Consider the following 23,970-nt stretch of genomic DNA (forward strand, 5'->3'; position numbering starts at 1 on the left):
GCCCGTGGACTGGATCCAGCCCCATGGTTAATTTCATCCAGTCTGCAGCACCTTCCACCCCTCCCAGGGCAGGAGCCGTGAGCGCTGGCTTGTCCCGCTGCAGGGGAAAGCCCCGAGCTTCTGCACACACACCCTCACGGGGCTGGAGCCACACGCACCAGCTCTCCCTGTTGCAGGGATAGGGGGGAACCCCGAGTCTCGGCGCCCCCTGCAGGGTTGGAGCCACAAGCACTGCAGGGGGAAGCCCTGAGCCTCCCCCACCGTCGTCCCCCCCCACCGCCGGTAGGTGAGTGAATGGCCCGCAATTTATTTTTTTCTGTGGGTCAATGGACTGTGACAGAAAAAAGGTTGCCCACCCAGGAGCCCTCACTCTCCCTCCCCCCCCATGCCCAACCCCGGCTCTGATCCCCCTCCCGCTCTCCAAACCCCTCAGTTCCAGCCCAGAGCACCCTCCTGCACCCCAAATCCCTCATCCTCACATGAGAGCCAATACCACTAGCACCCCAATCCCCTGCCCCAGCCCTCCCACATCCTGAACCCCTCATTTCTAGCCCCACCAGCCAGAGCCCTCGACCTCCTCCCACACCCCAACCCCTGCCTCAGCCCAGAGGCCCCCTCCCACACTCCAAATCCCTTGGCTCCAATCCCAGCCTGAAGCCCCCTCCTGCATCCCAAATCCCTGGCCCACTCCAGAGCCCACACCCCCAGGCAGAGCTCTCACCCCCTCCTGCACCCCAGCTCCCTGAGCCAACCCAGTGAAAATGGGTGAGTGAATGAGGGTGGGGGAAGTGAGCGAACAATGGAGGGGGGAGCTGGGGTGAGTGGGGGCGGGGCCTCAGAGGAGGGGAAGGGCAAAGTTGTTAAGTTTTTTGTTAGTAGAAAGTTGGCAACCTACTGCTACAGGAAACAGGGTGCACACACAGGTACTCTTGCTCTCCATTTAAGGGGGAGAGGGACAGAATCTGTAATGAGCACCTAAATGGCCTGAAAACCATCATGTTTCCCTGTGCCAAATCCAACATGTCCACCTCCACAAAGTCTCCTGATGCTAGACCATGGCACTGCACCTTCCACTAAACCAAAGCAGGGCTGGACTTTTGACCACTCGAAAAATAATTGGTCAATTTTCCTGTCAAATCATTTTTTTTTAAATGGATAAAAATTTTAAAGCACTATGTTATTAGAAGAGTAACAGCAGTAACAAAAGAGGAAAGAGGAAGACTTTGTGGTATCCAGTAGGTTTAGCCTTAGATATTAAGGCCTAATTACCAAAAAAAAAAGTTACTTAATTATTTTAATTCAAAAAAATGCAAAGCACAACAAAATTAAGTTCTAAACAATTAAATTATTTCTGTTTTCAGCAACATTAGATTAGCATTTAAATGTGAACATTATACAAGACTGAAGTTAGAAAAGAAAAGAAATATGAAGTTAAATAAATACATATCAACGATAAAAGAAAAACATCATTTTTAAATGCACTTATGCTAGGTAAGCAGCAAGCCAACAATTCAAGCAGTTTAATAGCCATGCATCCTTTGTGTCAGGGAAGAAGGCTTAATGACTATGAACACTTCTCTCATCCCACTCCCTTCTGAGTTAATTTTTGTACGTTTTGTCAGTTTAGAGAATAAGGGCTTGGCTACACTCGAAACTTCAAAGCGCTGCCGCGGGAGGGCTTTGAAGTGTGAGTGTGGTCGCAGCGCCAGTGCTGGGAGAGAGCTCTCCCAGCGCTGCAGGTACTCCACCTCCTCATGGGGATTAGCTTGCAGCGCTGGGAGCCGCACTCCCAGTGCTGCAGCACTGTTTACACTGGCGCTTTATAGCGCTGTATCTTGCTGCGCTCAGGAGTGTGTTTTTTCACACCCCTGAGCGAGAAAGTTGCAGCGCTGTACAGCACCAGCGTAGCCAAGGCCTAAACTCTTCGAGACAGGGACTGGGTCTTAATTTGTTTAACATGCTTTCTAAACCAGTGGTTCTCAACCAAGGTCCAGGGACCATTTAGGGGGCCAGAAGCCAGTTTCAGAGGGTCTGCCAAGCATGGCCAGCATTAGATCACTTGGGCCCAGGGCTGAAAGCCAAAGCCCCACAGCATGGGCCTGAAGCCTGAGGCTCTGAGCCCCACCACCAAAGCCTGAGCATTGTAGCTGCCTGGAGGCTCTTGTGGCATTTGCCCTGCTTGCTATCTCCTAACACGGGCCCTGGCTTTTATATGCAGAAAACCAGTTACTGTAATAGGGTTGGGCAGTGGAGTTTTTAACAGCATGTTGGGTGGGCCTCAAAAAGAAAAAGGTTGAGAACCCCTGTTCGAAACCACCATGTAAACTCATGATCTCTTACACTTCCAACTAGTTCACTTTTTTCCCAGCAGGTAGCATTAGCAGGTACTAAAGTGAGCAATCAAGATATTTAAGTAGGCTTGGTAACAGATTGCAGCATGATGCAATCAAAAAGGTTGGCTGCTGCCTACATCAGGGCATGCTTGCTGGAATATCTGACAATATTTAACATGGTCAAATATCAGGCAGTCAATTGCCAAGCCTACACCACACACACACACACATACACACACACACACACAACACATCACGTCAGCTCATCTGGCTGTCATTACAGCAACACTGGTGGAACTGAGCTCTACGTGCCTCGGATTACCAGTTGCCCCGCTAATATTCAGAACCTTCTGGGCAGCACTAGAGCAATCAAGAATCACGACAAGATCACACTGCTATAACAGAGGCAAGTACTGAAGTTATTCAAAGTTGTGGTGCACACTCAAAAGAAGAGGCTGTGGCTGAGTAATGGAGACCTCTTTCCTTCCCCTTTCTTGCAACAGCGGGGATGGGGAGGTACAGTAGCAAAGAGGCAAAGGACTAATATCACAAAAACACAGTACTTCTAAACATCTGGCTTTAAAAATATAACACACAACACTAAGAGCCTGTCAACAAAGAACAATTCTCCCCTCTACATTTCCCCCAACCATTGACACATTCAGACTGGGACACGGTCAGTTTTTTGGCCAAAATTTCACAACTGGTTACGGCCAGAAACAGGTCTTTTATAACTCTGAAAAGCCAGGATTTTTCATGGTAGAATTGCTGATAGGAAAACCAAAAGAATCTCTCAGTTTAGCCTGTTTTAAACCAAATACCTAGCTAAAGAACATCGTCTGTTAAATTGGGTTTATTATACGAGTCAGTTATAGGTTTACAGCTACTATTAACTAGTGGACACATCTTAAGTATGCATCCAATAAACTGTAGTGGTACCATCACGCTTATCTTCTGCATGAGAGACTCATTAAGTGTTCATTGTGGACAGACTAGTCAGCAGAGAAGACAGAACTGTCAAGCAAATGTTCTATCACGCTAACTTTAATTTACGTTTTCCCCTCAGAGATTTAAATCTGTACTAATTAAAAGGAAATTTACCAAGTACATTTATTTATCAAGTAAAATAGAAATGCTGCCAACGTACACTCCTTATTAATATTACAAGGTCCAAGCATCATTATCAGAGTGAATACAAATCCACAAGTACCATTTCCTAGACTATATATTTAAATTTTTCACATTAAAAACAGAGTTGGCAGATGCTAATACATCTTTTAAGTCAGCTGTTCACACTAATGAAAGTAGCACTCGTAGTTGTGCAGCCCGTTCCCAACATGCAGTGCCGTCTCCAGGCACCAATGCAGCAAGCAGATGCTTCGGGCGGCCAATACAAAAGGGAGGCAATCCGTCCGGTATCAGGGCAGCACGTCTAAGTCTTTGGCGGAAATTCGGTAGCAGGTCCCAAATTCCCTCTCTTCCTCTTTGAGCTGCCGCCGAATTGCCACCGAAGAGAAGGAGGACCCGCCGCCGAACTGCCGCAGAAGAAGTGGTGCAGTTGAGCTGCCACTGAAGTGCCGCCGCTTTTGGGGGCCTGCCATAAACAGATGGTTAAGGGTTAATGTCTCTTTTACCTGTAAAGGGTTAAAAAGCTCGGTAAACCTAGCTGACACCTGACCAGAGGACCAATAGGAGACAAGATATTTTCAAATTTTGGTGGAGGGAAGTCTTTCTTTGTGCTTTTTGTTTTGTTCGTTGTTCGCTTTTGGGACTAAGAGGGACCAAACGTACATCCAGGCTCTCCCAATCTTCCTGAATCAGTCTCTCATGTTTCAAAATTGTAAGTAATAGCCAGGCAAGGAGGATTAATCTTATGTTTGTTTTCTCAACTTGTAAATGTTTCTTTTTGCTGGAAGGATTTTTACCTCTGTTTGCTGTAACTTTGAATCTAAGGCTGGGGGGGGGTCCCCTATGGTCTATATGAATTTGAGTACCCTGTAAAGCATTTTCCATCCTGATTTTACAGAGATAAAGAAAGAAAAGGTAAAAATTAATTAAAAGCTTTCTTTTTAAGAACCTGATTGATTTTTTCCTTGTTTTAAGATCCAAGGGGTTGGGTCTGAACTCACCAGGGATTGGTGGGGGGAAAGGAGGGGAGATGGTTAATTTCTCCTTGTTTTAAGATCTGTGTTCCCCAGGGAAGGTTTTGGGGGAACAGAAAGTGTACCAGATACTAAATTCTGGCTGGCGGCAGTGTACCAGATCTAAGCTAGTAATTAAGCTTACAAGTGTTCATGCAGGTCCCCATTTTCTGTACTCTAAAATTCAAAGTGGGGAAAAAAACCTTGACAGGGCCGCTTGGGACATAATGAACAAAATTATTTTTTGAAAGTTTCAGAATTTTCTAGCCAAAAATTTATTTCTATGCAAACAGTTTGAGGAAGGAGAAATAAGTATTTATGACTTCAAACTCATAACCATTTGAGCGCTAGAAATGCCCATCTGAGTGGCAGCTACTTGATCCCTTTAGACATTTGCAGAAAAAAAAAATTAACCTTGCTGTTAATTTCTTTCTTCTCAATCCCAAGAGTTATTTTTAAGGCATGGGATGTCATGCTCAGAAGATTTGTTCAAGGAATGTTTATACCAACCGTCAATCTCTGCTTATTACAGAGGCGTCTTTAATAGCTCCAAAGTTAAAATCACATTGAGTTTTTCAGTTAAAGCAGGAGTACAAATCCTTTTGTTCAGCATAAAAGCAAATGTGCATTATCAACCAAAATTATAGCAGTTACTTATAGGGTACAGATATAATTTTATGTTATGTTTGAAATAAATCTGGTAGATTACGCATTCAAAGTTGTTAATAGTTACTCCATTTTGAAATTTTTGGTATGTGTCTAAACTAGGAGAAGTCAAAAAAAAAAAAAAAAAGCATTAAAATGGTTTTGTTGTAATTTATTACGCGAATCCCTTGCACTGCATAAAGCCCCATGCATAGGACACTAACATTATGGATGCAGTATATTTACAGACTGCACTGCATAATATTGCCCATTAAAAAAATAAATTTTCAGATTAAAAACCTTCATTACTTAGTTGTAAACCCTTTTACCACAATTAAAAATACATAAGCATTAATAAATATAGACATGAACAGATACCTTACATAATTATTGTATTACCCTTACAGTTCACATGCATTTATCTACAGTGCACATACATTAAGTTTTAATTTTACACTTTCCCATAGTAACATTAACTCCAAACCAACAGAGAAAATACACCTACAAACAGTGCTGACTGAATAATAGCCATTAATATTCAGACAATTTCTGCCTTCCCTGAGTGTCAAATTATCCATGTTATTGTTTTCATTACTTGATGAGCTCTATTTATAAACAGTTTTAAAAAATAGCCAAGTCACTATATACACACACATATGCTTGCAAGATACAGGTTTTGAATGCAATTGGAAGCATGTCTTGCAGGTTAGCCTTCACAAGATATGGGAATATTTACAGTCAAGTTTTAGAGGTCTATACCATTAACAGATGAATGCATGAACTCTAAGTGTAAAAGTAATTTGTTATTTAAAAAAATGAAATGATGAATAACTAGAGGGTTGATGAGGTTTACTTAAAAATAGATAGCACATGCTACTTTCCCTCTCTCTGTCTCTCTCATGTGCAAAGAGTGGCATATTATTTGTATAGTTCACATATTTTAAGTGTGCAAAAGCATGATATGAGTTTTTCTCCTATCAGGAAACAGAGGGGAAAAAATGCAGCTGCTATAGTTATGAACCCATCTGAAAAGTCAATTTGTATAGTTTTTAACTAAAACATCTACATAAAGATGCAGTATGTGAAAAATATGGATTTAAATATAAAGGAGAGAGAGAATGAAGACTTATTGAGCCTTTTATTATTAATTTCACCAGCAAATATATAACGCTTAAATCATCATCAACAAAAAACTGTTCAGTTCAGAAGTATACACCATTATTCTTTTAACAGATTAAGCATCCCACAGTTAATTCTTTAATAGATATTTTTAAAAGTTTGTTTTTCCCTCTTGGACTAGATGCATCAAATCCAACTATGCCTTGTTATGCTGCATTTTGCACATTAGACTTCATTCAAATCCCCTTCCTCATCTCACAATTCCTCCTTTGACTATCTTCCAGCCTGTAGAGTACATTTCGACAGTATTTACTAGAATCATTGAAGTTAGGGCTGGGAAACACCTATCACATCACCCAGAACATCTTACTGCCAACGATGGATTTTCTTCCCTATAGCAGCGGTTCTCAATCTTTTTCTTTCTGAGGCTCCCCAACATACCATAGAAATTCCACAGCCCACTTGTGCCACAACAGCTGGTTTTCTGCATATAAAAGCCAGTGCCAGGATTAGGGGGTAACAAGCAGGACAACTGCCTGGGGCACCATGCCACAGGGGCCCCCAGGCAGCTCAGGCTTCAGCCTCAGCCGCAGGTGGCGGGGCTCAGGGACCTGGGCTTCAGCTCCATGAGGTGGGGGTTTGACTTTCTGCCCCATGCCCCAGCTAGTATAATGCAGGCCCTGCTTGGAAGCCCCCTTGAAACCTGTTGAGAACTACTGCCCTACAGAACGTTTTGTAAACTTTTGTCCATTCCCATTTCAGAAGTGTCAAAAGTGTCCTTTGAGTCAAACAGATCTCAGTCTCAGGAAGTTTTCCTGAGACATTTCCTAAAATTTTATTTTCTGAATTTCTTCCCACTATTGCTAGTTATTTCACATTCAGGGGCGGCTCCAGGCACCAGGGCACCAAGTGCGTGCCTGGGGTGGCAAGCTGCAGGGGGACAGCCTGCCAGTTGCCATGAGGGTGGCAGTCAGGCTGCCTTTGGTGGCATACCTGCAGGAGGTTTGTCGGTCCTGCGGCTTTGGTGGCAATTCGGCGGCGGGTACGACAAAGGCGCAGTACTAGCAGACCTCCCGCAGACCTCCCGCCAAAAGCTGCCTGACTGCCGTGCTTGGGGCAGCACAATACATAGAGCCGCCTCTGTTCCCATTTGAATCATCAATTTGGATTTACACTCTTCAAAATAGGTGTAGTTATGCCCCCTTCCCACAGTCAGTCTTCTTCTATCTAAATTACATATATTCTGCTTTTTCAGTTACTAACTTTTTATCAAAGCCCAAAGGATTGTTGATAGCACAGGTTATTTGCTTGATTACTTTTAACTATTGTTTCTAGAAATCCCTCCACATTATATTTTTCTTATAATGCAGTAGAGCTCCAGGTAGATGGCTGCACAGAGGAAGCCATTTGCAGTGCACAAGTTTTACTGATCCTACAACAGAACATGAACAATGCTACATAATATGCAGCATCGTCTATCTGTTAACCAACTATTTACATACAGAGCTCTCTTATAACAGTACCCATACAAAATGCAATATTACAGAGACAGTTGCACCACAGCCACATTGAGAAGGGATGTTATGCAATGCATCTATATAAACAGATCAAAAGTTGCATTGGCTTTTGTTGCAGTCATATGACATAGTAAAAGGCGTATCTAATTTGCTGGCCATTATCATCCCTACATCTTGTCATCTCTTTTTTCTCCCTTGACTATTATGTGTATGTGATTACAGTTGGTTTTTTTCCTCTCCACATTTAAAAACTTGCAGTTTCCCCAAGATGAATCTCTTTTTGTCATTTTCTGATACTATATGTCTAATCTCTCTAGGCTCCTCTGTATTATTTGTGTCCTGACAGGTATTAAGAATTCCTCCAAATTTAGTAACAGCTGTGAATTTCATTTGTGTGTTTCTCTCTCTTACGCTTCATTAATGAAGATGTTAATTATGACTCATCTTAACAATAAATCCTGTATTAGCATACTGGATACCTTCCACCAACTCAATATGTTGGCTTGTATCACTACCATTTATTTATATTCTCTTATCCAGTTTTCCATCCATATAACAATGTACCTATCCAAGCAAAGTTTGAATGAAATTTCCAAGTAACATACTATTAAATAGTAACCCCTTTATTAAATATTGAAGATACCTGAAAACACTTAGGGTATGTCTACACTACAGGCTTTATAGAGACACATCTACAGCGCTGCAGCTGTACCACTGTAGCGTAGACTCTACAGTGATGGAAAAACCTCTTCGGACACTGTAATTAATCCACCTTCCTAGCAGTAGCGAGGTCAATGGAAGAATGCTTTTGTTGACCTAGCCACTCCACAGTGAGGCATTACATCACATTAACTACATTGCTCAAGGGTGTGAATTTTTCACACTGCTGAACGACAGGGTTAGGTTAATCTTAAATTCACTAGTAGACCAGATTTACAGACAAAAAAAAGATCCACTGAAGTACATGGAATTATTCAAGTACATAAAATTAGGCATGAGTTTAAATCTTTGCAGAATCAGTTTAAAATATAACATGCCCTTTATATATTTATTTTGCAATGCTGTCTGAAACAAAAGTCAACTGTCTGGCAAGATTTAAACCAACGCCATTCATTGAAGAGGATCCCATTACTCTCTGGGCAGTTTTTAACCCTCCCAATACTTATTCCATTATTTTAATAGTTATGATCACAACAGTTTTCATTATGAGGTCCTGGTGCACATTAGACCGCTAGAAAATTTAAACTTGTTTTTGAGAGACAGATCATTAGAAACATTACAGTGACTTGAAATATTTTATATCATTTCTTCTAGTTCATCCTGCTACGTGTGTAGAAGTGTTTTCAAGAGTGTATTCTCAAGTGCTTTGTTCATCGTAGCTATAAAGTGTCTAAAGTGATGCACAACTTTGCTCATAAGACTATTCCAATGTCTAACAGTCCATCTCACAGGATGCTGTGTTTTTGCCCAAGCTGAGCTTTTATTAGTATAGTTTTATTACTGCTAGTTCTACTTTTGGGGGCCTTGTTAAACAGTTGCCTGGTTCAATATAATCAAACAAAGCTATAAAATACAACATTATTCTAATTCTCAAGTGCATAAGTAAACTTCTTTGGCTCAACTAAAATGTTATGAGAGAATATTTCATTAATCCCATATTCAATTTGTGATCCCTATGTGGCGTCCATGTTTTGACACTGGTAATGTTTGTACAGAGATTGCCCTATAACAACAACAACAACAACAACAGCAGCAGCAGCAGCAGCAGCAGCAATCTAGCTCGATTACTCATGTTAAAGTGCACATTTGGGGGATGGGGTGACCTTTCTCTTAATTAAAAAAAAACTAACTTTCCTTAAAATATTTATTTAAATTTAAAGAAAATTATGAGATGCCCCATACATTCTCTGAAGCAGCTGGAACTGGTCACTGTTAGACAGGATACTGGACTAGATGTACAATACTGTATGGCAACTCCCACGATGTACAATCCTGTATGGCAACTCCCATGATCCTAAAATAAAATAACACTTTTAAAAAGCAAAGATTGAATTTCAATCTTCATTCAAAAATTACACAGTATGTTATATGTTTAGAAAACTGAAAAGGAAAGTAATTTACAGTATAGGCGAAATGCACAGCCCATAGTATCACTTAGCACTTTTTTCCCATAAAAACAGCATAGTTCTTCTTCAACCATTATATACAATATTTTACTTTCATGTATTCCAAAATATGGAGAAACTTTCCAAGACTAACGAAGAGCAACACATACGTACGTAGCTGCAGAATTCATAACAGCCCTTGAATGATGCAGAATTATTTCCAAAGTGTCTGTCTTTTTCTCCAAACAAACAATGAATAGAATCTCTGTGTACATTGATACTAAAGTCCAGACAAGAACAGACCACAGACATCTTTATGAGTGGGTAGCTAAGCAAATTCTTGCACTGTTTTACTTAATACATTTGTCAGATTGTAGATTAATAGTACAGTAGCCAAAGACTTACACAGATTTGTTTAGAAATGCATGATTAACTATGAGACTTGCTAATTCCTAGCTCTATTATTGACAGAAATATGGTTCATTTCAAATATCATTAAAAAACAAGACTCAAAACCGATTTACAAAAAAAAAATTAAACAGATGTCAACTTGAAATTACTATTATGAGAAAATATCTTTATTGTTTTAATTTTTGTTTGGAAAATTTAATGGGGAAAAAAATTATGTTTCAGAGAAATTAAAAATTTTTCAAGCTTGTATCTCGATCTTATCTGTTAGGATAAATGAGAAAAGAATGTGAAGATATTGTCATTTGTTCAAGTTCAGTCTATGGTGCTGATCCACATATGCAGCACTGAGGCAAGATCAGGGTCTAAATCCTTGTCAAAAACTTCACAGTTGCTTAAAAATCACTAATAGACTAGATACTGACATGACCCTAGTTAGTTAATGTCCCTGTTAATAGCCATTCAGGGATGCCTCTGTTTCTGTGATCACTGTAGCACTAAAGAATGAGGTTCTAAGCATCCCATACTTTTTGGGTCTTCATTCCTACTGACCAACAATATTCCTATTTAAAGAACGAGAATGACAAACTTTTAAGTAGGAGTATTTTGAGATACTTTAAAAAGAGAGAGTAAGACATTTGTGGGAACTTTTTTATTTTGAAAATATGGTCAATCTGCTGGCTTTCATCTCTGCAGATCCAAAGACTTAGGTCATTTGACAGATATTCAAATCAATTCCAAGACTGAGGCAGTATTTGAATCTGTGTTACAGAATACTGGCACACACAAAAAAAATCACTCTTTGTGCCAGATTTTCCACCAGAGTTCAGTGAAAGCAGAAATGCCTAAGCAGAAGCAGGATCTTTATGAGAAGAGGAAATATTAACAGCAAATACAGTACTTTCACAAATTCCTAATTCTACTTCTAATGTACCCCAAAACATTTCTCCATGAATGTGCACATCCCTCCCTTCTTCTGTTCTGTTTGTTCTACTCTTCTGAGCCAGCAGAGTATCACAAGGGTTTCTTTAAACTACTTTTTTGTATGGTATAAACAAAAATTAAATACTAAACAGTGCTTTCAAGAGCATAAACTTCCTATCTATATCTTGGGCATTTTCAAGAACTTAGCATAGCAGCAGAGTAGACTGATCACATGCACACAGCAGAATACAGCAGTAAGGTCTAATTTTGAGCTTCTCAACATTAATGTGTCTTCATATTAAGAGAAAGCATGTTCAAAACATATAATCATCATTAGCCATTACATTTCTTATTTATTTATTTAAGAGAAATCAACATCCAAAATTTTTGGAAAATATACATTTTCACCCTTAACGGGATGTCTATTACAAGTCACCTTCCAACAGATAAGGTTATATACTCGATCTTGCAAAGACTAAAAGATAACTGCATTGACGTGTACAAGACTACTCAAATTACTGTAGTGCAAACACAAGAGGGAAGAACAAATCTTAGCTAGGAAAGCAGAATACTGGGTACTAACTATTCTCTGTGTAAAGAGCTAAAACAAACCAAAACACCTACACATATTCTCCCATCTTCGTACATGTACAACATGTGGCTGCTAATCTGACATTAAGAAATTTGTTAAGCTTTTTTGTTAATTTTTGACATGGAGCCTACCGGAGATGGATTGCAAAATTAAGCTAAACACTGGATTTCAGAAAGCAAAACAAAGCATGCTAAAAATCTCAGGCACTGGCTGTCAGAAGCTCCTCTGAGGAGTAAAAATCATGGAGACCCACTTAAACTCTATTCCTTTGTCAGAAAAAGGGCTCCCAGTGCCAACAGCCATAATCTGTGAGCGGGGAATAACACCTTTACCTAAAAGCTTTCTTGAAATAATTCTAATATAGAGGATCCACGCCAGGAATTTTGGCTTAGATATAGCAGCAGATATTTGAGGTATCAATATGTGCTCTTCTAGAAGTGTGACCACAACTTTGGAAAGAGAAGTTTCTTCCCCCACAGAAAAGACAAGTCTGCATGGCCAGTTGTCATGTTGGATTCTGCCCAAGATAAGACAGAACAGCTATTGATATGGATACCATGATACTCCAAAGAGCAGAAAAGTACTAACAGTTATTTAAAACATTGCTTTGCTAAGGGATAAGATTCTGGGTAGGTTTCTTGTAGCAGTGTATCATGGATAACATCTGATTCAAGAATGCCACAAGGCCAGACTTTTGTAGAGATACCATCTTTTCAGAAGGTGGCCATTTTTCAGAAAGGGCACTCTGATGAGGTGTCTGTGAATTTGGCAGTGTGTTTAAGTAAAGTTAAGTTAAAGTTAAGTTTAAGTAAATTCATACTCATTTATTCCAATAGAAAAAAACACAAAAAAACAATTGAAGCACCAAATCGTAAGTACAACAGCTGAAAACCAGGACAAGGAATCTTAAAAAAAAAAAAAAAAAAAAAAAAGTCAAAAGAGAGGGAGGTATTCATTGTTGTAGTGCATAAGTATCGATATCAGCCCTGTAAATAGTTTGTAAGCAGACTCAAGGCACTCAGCTCAAACTAGGTTTTAGAAAATCAGTGAGAGGAGCAGTGATTATGTAACTAGGCCTTGTACGTCATAAATAGTCAGCAAACATTTGGACCCAACCATAAAATAACTAAGGGCTCATCAATACAATTATCAAATTTAAGGTAATTATTTAAGGTAATTATCAAAATTAAGGTAAAGAGCCAAGTTAGAAGAAATATTGAAATGAATAATTTACTCTCCCAATTAGTATTGCAGATAATGAATCCCTTTAAGTTCCAAAACATAAATTGAAGGAGGTAGTCTGTTTAGTCCTAAACCCAAATCAAAGGACCACACCCACAACAATGCAATCAACACTTAGCTGGATGAATGCCTGTAATCCAGAAAACAACACACTGTTTACATTTGAGTATCAATCTCAAAAGATAATAATTGAAGTTTCCTCCTTAGATTTCACTATGATGTACTAACTCCATTTCCACCACTCCAAACACCAATACAGAACACTCTGATAAGCAGAGACACAGGGCAGGTGGGTCCCACTCACACTCACTCCATCTCCTTCCCCTCCCTAATCACTCGCTCTCCCCATCCTCACTTGCTCGCTCATTTTCACAGGGCTGGCTAAGGGGGTTGGGGTATGGGAGGGGGTGAGGGCTTTGGCTGGGGCTGCAGGCTTCAGGATGGGGCCAGAAATGAGGAGTTCAGAGTGTGAGAGGGGGCTCCAGGCTAGGGCAGGGGGTTGGGGGTATCGGGGAGGTGAGGGCTCCAGCTGGAAGTGCGGGCTCTGGGGTGGGGTTGGGGGTGGGGTTGAGGCATTTGGGGTTCAGGAGGGGGCTCCCGCCTGGGATCAAGGATTCAGAGGGTGGGAGGGGGATCAGGGCTGGGGCAGGGATGTGAGGGGGAGTGATGTTTCCAGCTGGGGGTGTGAGCTCGGGGGCAGGGAGGAGGATGAGGGCTTTTGGGTGCAGGAAGCGGCTCTGGGCTGGGACTGAGGGGTTCTCAGGGCAGGAGGAGGATCTGGGCTGGGGCAGAGGATTGGGGTGCGGGAGGGGGTCAGGAGTGCAGGCTCTGGGCAGCACTTATCTCAGACAGCTCCTGGAAGCAGCAGCATGTTCCTGCTCTGGCTCCTATGCAGAGGTGCAGCCAGGTGGCTCTGCACGCTGCCCCATCTGCAAGCGCTGCTGCCCCTGCAGCTCCCACTGGCCATGGTTCCCAGCGAATGGGAGCTGCAGAGCTGGCACTTGGGGCAGGGGCAGTGCGCGGAGGCCCTATCGCTGCCCCTACGCCTAGGAGCTGGAGGGGGGGCATGTCACTGCCTCCGGAAGTTGCGCAGAGCCACGGCAGGCACGCAGACTGCCTTAGCCCTGCCGTGCCACTGACCAGACTTAACAGCCCGGTTAGCAATGCTGAACGGAGGCGCCAGGGTATACGGTCAAAAACCGTACACCTGGCAACCATAATCAGTGTGGAACGTCCCACTTAAGCCAGCAGCTTCCTCAAAATATCTGCTGTTACAACCACATGCAATGTGAACTCCCAAAATACCAAGAATAGGAAAGACAAGGCTAGTTTTGAGGAAGCTGCTCTAGCTTGCCCCTTTAAGATAAACAGTTGTGGGGTTACATGGCAACAATGTCTCAAAAAGGGACTTAAAGGTCCATAAAAACAACAAAAGAAAGCAACCATTCACATGCCATCATGCATCCTTTAGCATTTCTTGAAATAAATGTACATCTTTCCTTTGTCAACGACAAAGTGGGGAGCTCACTCAGGAACTACTCTAAGTTAACTGAGAAAAAGATCATCCTTTAGTAACTTTAAATCTTCAAGCAGAAATTGACTCTAAGGTTCATTAATATTAATTTCATTTGAAATAGAAATAATTAACATTTACACCAAGTGGGTATTCTCACACATGCTACTTCACAAAACTATCCATCATAATGTTGTGCACATTAGTGTGTGAGGACAACCAACTGTTTCCATCTTTCTTTGCTTTTAAAGAACTAGGGCTGTCAAACAATAAAAAAAATTAATCCCAATTAATTGCAATATTAAAAAAATTAATGATTCATCACAGTTTTAATTGCATTGTTAAACAATAATAGAATACCAATTTAAATTTATAAATATTTTGGATGTTTCTACATTTTCAAATATATCGTATTCTGGATTGTAACTGAAATCAAAGTGCATAGTGCTCACTTTATTTTTTTTTTTTATTATAAAAATACTTGCTCTGTAAAAAAGATAACCAAAAGAGCAGTCTACAAGTCAAAGCATGAGGCGCATACAAATGTTTAGCATATCTGGCACGTAAATACCTTACAATGCCAGCTACAGCTGTGCAATATGAATGCCTGTTCTAACATTGTAAATAAGAAGCAGTCAGCATTCGCTCCCATAAATGTAAACAAACTTGTTTGTCTTAGCCATTGGCTGAGCAAGAAGTAGGACTAAGTGGACTTGTGGGTTCTAGAGTTTCACATTGTTTTGTTTACTTGTATGAGGTGAATTGAAAAATACTATTCCTTCTGTTCTTTTTACAGCGCAAATATTTTTAATTAAAAATAATAATATAAAGTGAGTACTGTCAACTTTTTTGCTGTCACCTCCACTAAACTTTGAGTCAGCACCAGGCAACTGGACAGCTTCCTATCTGTTAGTGAAAAGCAGCAGCAGCAGCTGCCCCCTTTAAACCGGCAAAGCAGCAATGCTTTTAATCTTTAAAAGATTAAAATAAAATGGAGTTAGTAGAAAAAGTAAAAGAAAAATCTACAGAAAAAGGAACAAAAACCAAACAGAAAAGTAGCAGGAGAGGGGAGGGGGAAAAGGGGAATGAACCCTTTTCCTGAAACTCAAGCATAGAGGTTCCCCGCGAGCACATGCCCATGTTTTGAGAAGGGCAGAGTGTGCCACAAAAGCAAATCTTAGGTGCTTAATAAAAGCTGCATTATCCAACATGGCTCAGCACTTCACAAATCTTGTGAGCTCAGAATTTTAATATATGCAGAGACATATCCTTTCCAGTTTCCTGCAGCAAGTGGTATTGCACATTTTACATAGCAGTTTCATGCCTATAATACACTCAGCTAAAACCAATGCATTTTTTGGCATCCTTTCCAATAGCAGTAAGAGAAAGGTAGGTATCCAAGGAATTAATCGACTACACAGTGCCTGAGCAGAGAAAAAAAAACAGGGTTATAAATGAAGGCCTTGCCATCAAGACAAATATTACCTTCCCCATCTCTTTAAATTATCAAAAATTAAAAGATATATTATGGTCAGCTAACAAATGCACCCAGGGGGAGCAGAGGATATCCCTTGGTTTAAGAGTGTAATGTTCAAAAACACTCGGGAGCGGAGAGCAGTCAGGACAGAGTGCTTCTGAAAATCTCAACTTAAATCTAACAACAAAGCACTTGGCTCAAATATGGAAACTCACCCAAACACTGTGCTCTAGATATTGCTGGGTTTTAAGTCTTAATACAAACAAGTTTTATACGTTCAACTGTTTAGTGCAACAGGGTTCAGAATCAAATGGCCTTGTTTGGATTCATTGTTGTTTCAGAAATTATCCGCGTTTAGATTTAAAGTTTGCATAGTCTGGGCATTCTCACTGTGTACATAATTCTATTCAGTGTCACAGTACATTGATAGTTCATCAGTGTTTGCAGGTGTATGACCTTGCATTTACATTGCTACAAATGCATGGTTAGTTGTGCTCATTTCTGAAGCTTCCCCAATTTTCCCCCAAAAATCATTAAAAATGACCAAGAAAACCTGTTGGCAAACACTTAAGTGTTTGGGTGCAAGTTATTCTGACCGACGAGTTTTAATAAATAGCAACTGTCAAAGAAAATATAACACATTCGCCTTAGTTCCTGTTGGAAAATATATTTTCCATCATCATTATAGGATATGAATACATCATCCAGCTTCATATAAAATACAGAACAGGTCTATTGAACATCTCTGTCTTTTCTGCATCATTGGCAATTTTATCACCTCTATGTAGTAATGGAATTATACTTTTATTATTTCTTTATATCATACACTATAACTGCTTTTTCAATCATTCATTTGTTCCTCCTTCTGCAATAATTCACACTAACTGTAGCAGGCAGCAAACCAATTTTACCTTTGCAGATGTGTATAAAATTGGCTAGATCATTAAAAAGTTAATCCAGCAGCACTATCAGTACTGAGAGTTCTCTCTTTCATGTTTTGAAATATGCTTCCCAGTTAGTGAAACTTCTAAGAATATAAGACAACAACTAACCTACTTTTTCAAAAGTTGTTCTACTCTGAAAATGGAATAATTGAATCTCTGCAATTTCTAGAACAAATTTGCTCAGTTTATCACTAAAAGGATGGTTTGTCTAACTGCTATTACTGAAAATTCCACCTGGAATCTGAGAGTCAAGCTGCGTTCTTTCTGGCTGACTTACCACCAGCAGTAAAGATTCTGCAGCTGGAACTTCATTTACAATTCTGATTATCATTCCTGAGCCACAAAAGAACACAGCTAATTTTCCCAGACCCCTATTAGCTCTTCAGTGCTAAAAAGGAATAAAAATTGATTTAGCAGTAAAAGCAAGTAGATTCAACTATGGAAAAAAAAAAAAACACATGGAGCTGACCTATTGGGGAAAAGTGCAATTTTTATGGAGTCGCCTTTCTGAACATAACCACAATAAGTTCTCTCAACAATGCACTTTGACATACTATTTGCAGCTTTGCTCCTCCCACTAACAGTTTTGAATACGTATTACAAGTGGGTTTTAAAATTTAGCGGCACATTTTCAATTGTCCAGATTTCACTGGGATATCTCATATCTAAGAAATCCCATGTCTGCTACTGCAGGGTGACCAAAATGTACTGATTCCTGGCATTTCCCAATCCTTCTCCCCTTTTTGCAGCTAAACTTCCAAGATTAACTTCTGTCTAATTCCCACTCAAATGAGCATCTACATGGTGAAATCCAATTTCCCAGAGTTGGGTTATCATCTACTACTAGAAAAAGAAAGTGTGGGGAAAGATGGTTTTTTTGGGAGCGGAGGGGGGTGGAGGCACAACATGGGGAGAATTTCACACCTCAAATTCAAGGTAAAATTAAAAAGGAACTCTACACAAAAATAGGGTGTTCCTTAGTAGATTTGCTACTGTACTTCTGCTATGGAGATGTTCACCTACACTTTGCTTGCATATTTATTATTGATTCATTACCTTGTCATCTCTCACTTTCTAATGAGTTTATACTTCTGTTCTCAGTCTCAAGCTACTTTTTATTATTATTATTATTATTATTATTGGAGATATACCTGTCTCCCAGAACTGGAAGGGACCTTGAAAGGTCATTGAGTCCAGCCCCCTGCCTTCACTAGTAGGACCAAGTATTGATTTTTGCCCTAGATCCCTAAGTGGCCCTGCTCAAGGATTGAGCTCACAACCCCGGATTTAGCAGGCCAATGCGCAAACCACTGAGCTATCCCTTCCCCCCTCAAATCTACTGCAAAGTAAAAGATACTAGACATGCTATCAAGTGCTTAGGAAAAAATACTTGAGAATGTTTTTTTTAGCTGTTTGCATGCAGAACTGAAAACAGAAACACACACATCCCACCTCTTCCACCATTAAGGACATTTTAAGTGCATTACATTTTAGTGTAGTTGTGCTGTCTTCAATGGAGAAATTTAAATAACTGAAGAGTCTAATTTACACAAATTAGAGGGTGACCACTGCAAAATGAGTGGAGTTTGCAAGTGAGCAAGAAAGACACACACACAAAACATTATTTTGACAATGATCATTTTAATTATTCATGATATTATTTCATGATGATGCATTAGTGGATATCTTATATTTTATCATGTTAGTGGTGGCTTAGTAATAAATCAGTCTTCACTGCAATACTCTGCTACAAAGCTTTGGCAAGTGGGAAGACACCATTATTTTGTGTGTGTGTTTAAATAAAATTTACATTATACAGAGTAGCAATATTCTACTGTATCTGCTTGCAAAGACATCTGCCCAACTCTTTGCAATTGTCTAAACAACTCATGACTTTCTGATTTTAAAAAAGCCTCAACCAGCCAGGAGATCATTGCTATTTGAAAAAATAACTTTTCCTACCCACTTGAAGAATAGTGGAATACACCTTTGGATAATATAGTGCAGAAGCATCTTTTTAGAAAACGGGGTATCCGAACATTCACTCGCACAATCTGATGTTCAACCTCCTCATTATTTTCTACTCTTTACTAAATTAACAATTATCTGGGTTCAGCTGAAACCTCTAAGTCATGTTTCTAAAACTGGAAACTGTAACGATTTGTCCATTAATTTACATGTCACACTTTGTTGTTTGCAGCTAGAACTGTTTTAGAAATATATTTTGAAATTTTCAACCATGATGAACCTTGAAGAGGACTGTGCTAAATTGCATGATCAGATGAAAAGTTCAAAATGATTAAACAAGTTATGAAATGTGTCAGCAGCGAGTCTCCTATCAGACTAGTTCTGAAACAAAACAACCACAGCATAAATCCCCAACAGTTCAGAACTCCATGGCCTCTCTGACAACCATCAGATTGTTAACAAATGTACAGGTCACGCTGCAGTAACCTTCTGTAGTACAATTCTTATGTGAACAATGCTATAAAAAACAATAATACATTTACAAAACAGGGACAGAGGGAGAGGAAGGGGGCTGAAAAGCAATACAGGGGCTGGCAGGGTATGGTACTGAAGAAGAGAGGAGGAAAAATTCTCTGAGGCAAACAAGATTGCCAAACAAGTTTTCCCTCCCCACAGACCTATAACAACACAATACCATGTTTGGGGATTTTTTGCATTAACTTTTCAGTGTGTCTGAATTACTAAGGGGAACCTAACTTTTATTTTAGATAACTAAAAACATTAGGTTCCAATTTCAATCTGTGAATGAAAATTATTCTTAAAAAACTAAAGGAAGTTTATCAGAACATCAAGTTCCTTATTGTGATTATTCAGCCTGTTAGGACATAATACAGAAAGCTACAAACTTACCTAGAAACCTAAAAGGAAAAGGATATAGAGAGAGACGTTTGTGAGAATGGAGAGTGAGATATGTACAGTGTTGAATCAATCATCTTCAGATGTTTAAGGAGAGTTGGTGGAGTTACCAACCATTAGGAGAGCACAGTTTGCTAGCACATAGCACATATTTCTGGAAAGCTGGCAGGGCATTTGATAATGTATATCTACACAGAACTGGGTAACTGGTCTTATTTTTCAGTTTTCGCAGTGTTGGATTTACTATTTGGTTGCATCTTCTGTAAAAGTAATAAATGTGAAAGCAGCTGATCAACATTGCAGATGGGTGATGAGCTGTTAGGTTCAATCAGATACATTCTGCTTAATCACTATCTAACGCTAAAGAAAGCAAAGAAAGGCAACTGACTAAACTGAAGTAATTAAAACAAAATTTTCCACATTAAAAAAAAAGGTAAACATGGTCAAGAGTTGTTAAGTAGCAAGACAGAAATGTGCTCATTTTTTAAAAGTACAGAAAACTAGTTCCCCTGGATTCCCAAGGTCTAATGTGCAATGAATGAAAACTTTGCCTAGAGAAGTAGAAGAGCAGAATGCTAACAATCTGATGAACCTGCAAGTGTGATATTTTTGATGCTCTTGCGGTTATCAAAACAAACTGCAATAATTTAAGTCTTTATTTCAGCAGATCTTGGACATTTGCTTTATTCAAGAATAATCTCTGTTCAGCACCAAGGAAGTGGTGAACAATTGGCATTTACACTATAAAAAGACAACCATAAGATAAGAAACAAAATGATGAGAATGATAAAACATTCTTTTATACTAATAACCAACAGTGTACCAAAACTTAAAGCACACTTCACTCTGGATATCCTCTTCTAACACATTTGGGATTTGCAAGTCTACTACCAAATACTGTCGGAAGTAGACTTTAAAATCAATCAATCAGAGGAAGAACTGATGGATCATCACTGACATTAAATGTAAAATGGCCGGTAATGGCAACAATCTGATAACAGCTACAAGCATTGATACAGGGATAGTGTGTTAATACTATTGATCCTACCGCTGAAAAGAAAACTGCAAAAATATTGTGTCCAAGTTGTTGAAGAACCCATCTAAGAATGCAGAGAAAAGGTAGGACAAAAAGTTCTTTGCCATTTGCTCAGAGACCAAAAATACAAAATTAGGATGATTCTGTGGTTTAATAATTCTAAACTCGTGACATGTTGGCATTCACCATACAGTTTAACCGTCAGTAGTATCTGCACAGTCCTAAATTTAAATTTATCAAAATTTATCCCACAGCTACCATCAACTTTTGTTTGTTACACTGCTCGGCATTCACAGTGCTTCCTTCCTTCCTTCCTTCCACGCTCATGCGTGCTGTTATGGGAGGCATCACTAGGTAGCGCTGTTAGAAGTCTCAAGTTCTTTGTCTTGACATGATATTTTTGGAGGGATGTTGTGGCAAACATCAAGGAAATTTGCTCTCTGCCTTCATCTCTCTAACCAGTGTCAGTTCTTGAGACAGACATTGGTGTTTAGCCTGAGATTCCAGAAAGGGGTTTACCTTCATATTTGTATTTTGCACTATATACATCAATCCTTGAGCAACCAAGCTGCACTAAGGGTATAACCAGATTCCACATAATCGATTTCTCCTCCAGTGGAGGAACAGACCTACAAAGCTCAAAAATCTGTCACCACTCAGCAAAGAAGCCACATGCACCTATTCCTCATTAATACCATTCAGGCATGCACATGAAATAGTTTTACTATTCCCCTCTAGTAGTATCATCCATTAAAAAGACAGATAATACACAACATCCCTTCCTTCTCCCTCCCCCCACACATACAATCATTGGGACATCCGTCCCCAGTTACTGAAGTCAGCCAGTTACCAAACAAAGTAAAAATACATTACAGAGTAATACTTCGTTTACGTACTTGAAAAAGGTAGCTCAGTTATAATTATTTAGGGTAATATTTCTTGAAGATTACCGAATTATTGAGGGGGGGGGGGCAAAAGAGGCAACACCTCTCTTGGAAAGCAGGTTTTTGTGAACATTTTTTGTGAAAGAATTGAAGTCCAAGTTAGGGAAGATCTTAGGGGAAAAAAAAAAAAAAAAAGCCAAAAAAGAGTTGGTTCTTTCCCCTCTACCTACCATTGTATAATGATAAGTATTCAAGAAGTGAAAAGGATGTATTCAACGTTACAGCAAGTAAAGCAATGAATAGAGATAAGTGCTTTTTGAACTACTGTAGGGCTTTAAATGTATTAGTGTTTGGTTTTTTTTTAAATAATACAGGTCTAACTCATCTACAGGAAAACTAATAGTAATCCATTTCTAGAAGGATGTCAGAGCTTTACTGTGTTAAGACTCAGATAACAAGCCCCAAATCATTTTGATTTAGAATGATTACTATTGTTTATGTCTTCAAGTCATCTTTTTAAAAAGCAAAGCTATAGGTGTGTTGAGGATCCATGGCTGAACCTAAAAGAGAGAGAAAGGTGGTGAGGGGGGAGGGAGGAAAAGCAAGGGGAAGAAAATGATGAAAGGAAAGAAGTCTCACATGTTTTAAACAAGATTATTCTGCACAGATTGTCAACTCACAGCATGACACCAACAAGCTGTAGAGTCAGGTCTGATTCAGAACCACACAGACCTAACACATTACTTTTAAATGGCTAAGTGGACCTGATATTTGTGCTTTGACTACCATGACAACCTACTGGGATTCCCAGAATTGTGAGCGACTTTGTTACCCCTCTCAGCCTCACCAAGTGAGAGTTTTGCTTTTGCTAAGCAATGTATCAGCTCCCTGACACACCAGTTTATCTGCTCTGCCAGCAAACTCTTCAGGATTCTGCTAGTCCAAACCTTGCCTAGCAGCTAAAAATCAGTGAAACCCAACTCCCGAGTTCCTCAGAGATGTCTCTCTGCAGCGTCCAGTCCTCTCACTGAAGACACACACACAGGTTATTACATTCACTGCTCCTTTCAAGAGAGACACACAGCAACTTATTAACTTAACTGGGGTTGACAAACCCTTCACTTCAGACAAAGCACAAGTTGGTCTATGGTAAAAGTAAAACAAGTTTATTAATAAAAGGGCATGGGTCTGTGTGATACCAAGTGGTAAAAATAAAGGTAAAAAACAAAGTAAACATGCATCTAAGACTAAAACACATCATCAGCTATAGTTTACTTACAGCAACTTCTCTGGCATGACTGATTGTTCCAAGCCAGGATCCACCCTTACAGAATTAAAGGGCCGATTTCTTTGTTCCCTCAAGAGATGGATAACATAGAAGTTTGCTCTCCCTTTCTTTATAGTCTGGTAAACCTTTGAAATGTCTTCTTTGGAAGACCCCCCCACCAGATAAAAAGTTCTTTTCCACTGCTGGGTGAAGATATCGTGCTGTCTGATATACACTCCATGCAGGTTCCTCACCCGCTAGTGATTTTTACAATGCAAATGATCTTTTCACAGAATCATAGAATATCAGGATTGGAAGGGACCTCAGGAGGTCATCTAGTCCAACCCCCTGCTCAAAGCAGGACCAATCCCCGGACAGATTTTTGCCCCAGATCCCTAAACAGCGCTCTCAAGGATTGGATTAGCCCACTGCATTTGGTTACACCTCGTTTAAGATGCTGTCTTCATTCCATTAGTGTGGAGAAAACCTGATTATCAATCCCCTGACATGCCTGGTTAAAAACCTCATTCCAGTCACATATTTCTAGTATAACTGTAAAGTTCTTTGTGGGTTAACAGTACGTACATCATTAAGAATATTAATGATCAGTGAGTTATTAGCTTTCCAATGATTTATGACTGGCCACTTTATAGATAAATATCATGACAAGAGTGATGACAATCAGGCACTGCGGTGCTCTTAACTACCTGGTCAGAGAACAGTGAGATGATGCACAAGTCATATATGCAAGACCCTGAATCTGAATTCTGCTAAAAGAAATGGAAAGACTCCCAGTGATTTCAATAGGCATTGGCAGAAATTTTAGTTCTCAATCCCATTAATTTTATGGGATTAAGTCTCTCCTGTGCCTGAACTCCACTCTCAGAGCCAACACAAGTTAGAGCTCCTTCCAAGCACCTCAAACTTGCTCCACTAACAC

General features: G+C 39.7%; 1 protein-coding gene and 1 long non-coding RNA gene across 3 annotated transcripts in view; both read right to left on the bottom strand.

Annotated features, from left to right (window-relative positions):
• PPP3CA (protein phosphatase 3 catalytic subunit alpha) overlaps positions 1 to 23,970 on the bottom strand; it is a 334,558-nt gene that overhangs the window by 261,667 nt on the left and 48,921 nt on the right. The gene's annotated exons all lie outside the window — the stretch shown is intronic.
• LOC115652443 lies at positions 1,952 to 23,054 on the bottom strand. The gene is made up of 3 exons (XR_004000648.1): positions 23,043 to 23,054; positions 14,760 to 14,762; positions 1,952 to 2,106 (listed from the first exon to the last, which is right to left on the bottom strand). It is a non-coding gene; the product is annotated as an uncharacterized LOC115652443 (long non-coding RNA).

Source organism: Gopherus evgoodei, chromosome 5, assembly GCF_007399415.2.
Source record: "Gopherus evgoodei ecotype Sinaloan lineage chromosome 5, rGopEvg1_v1.p, whole genome shotgun sequence".
Classification (NCBI taxonomy): Eukaryota; Metazoa; Chordata; order Testudines; family Testudinidae; genus Gopherus; species Gopherus evgoodei.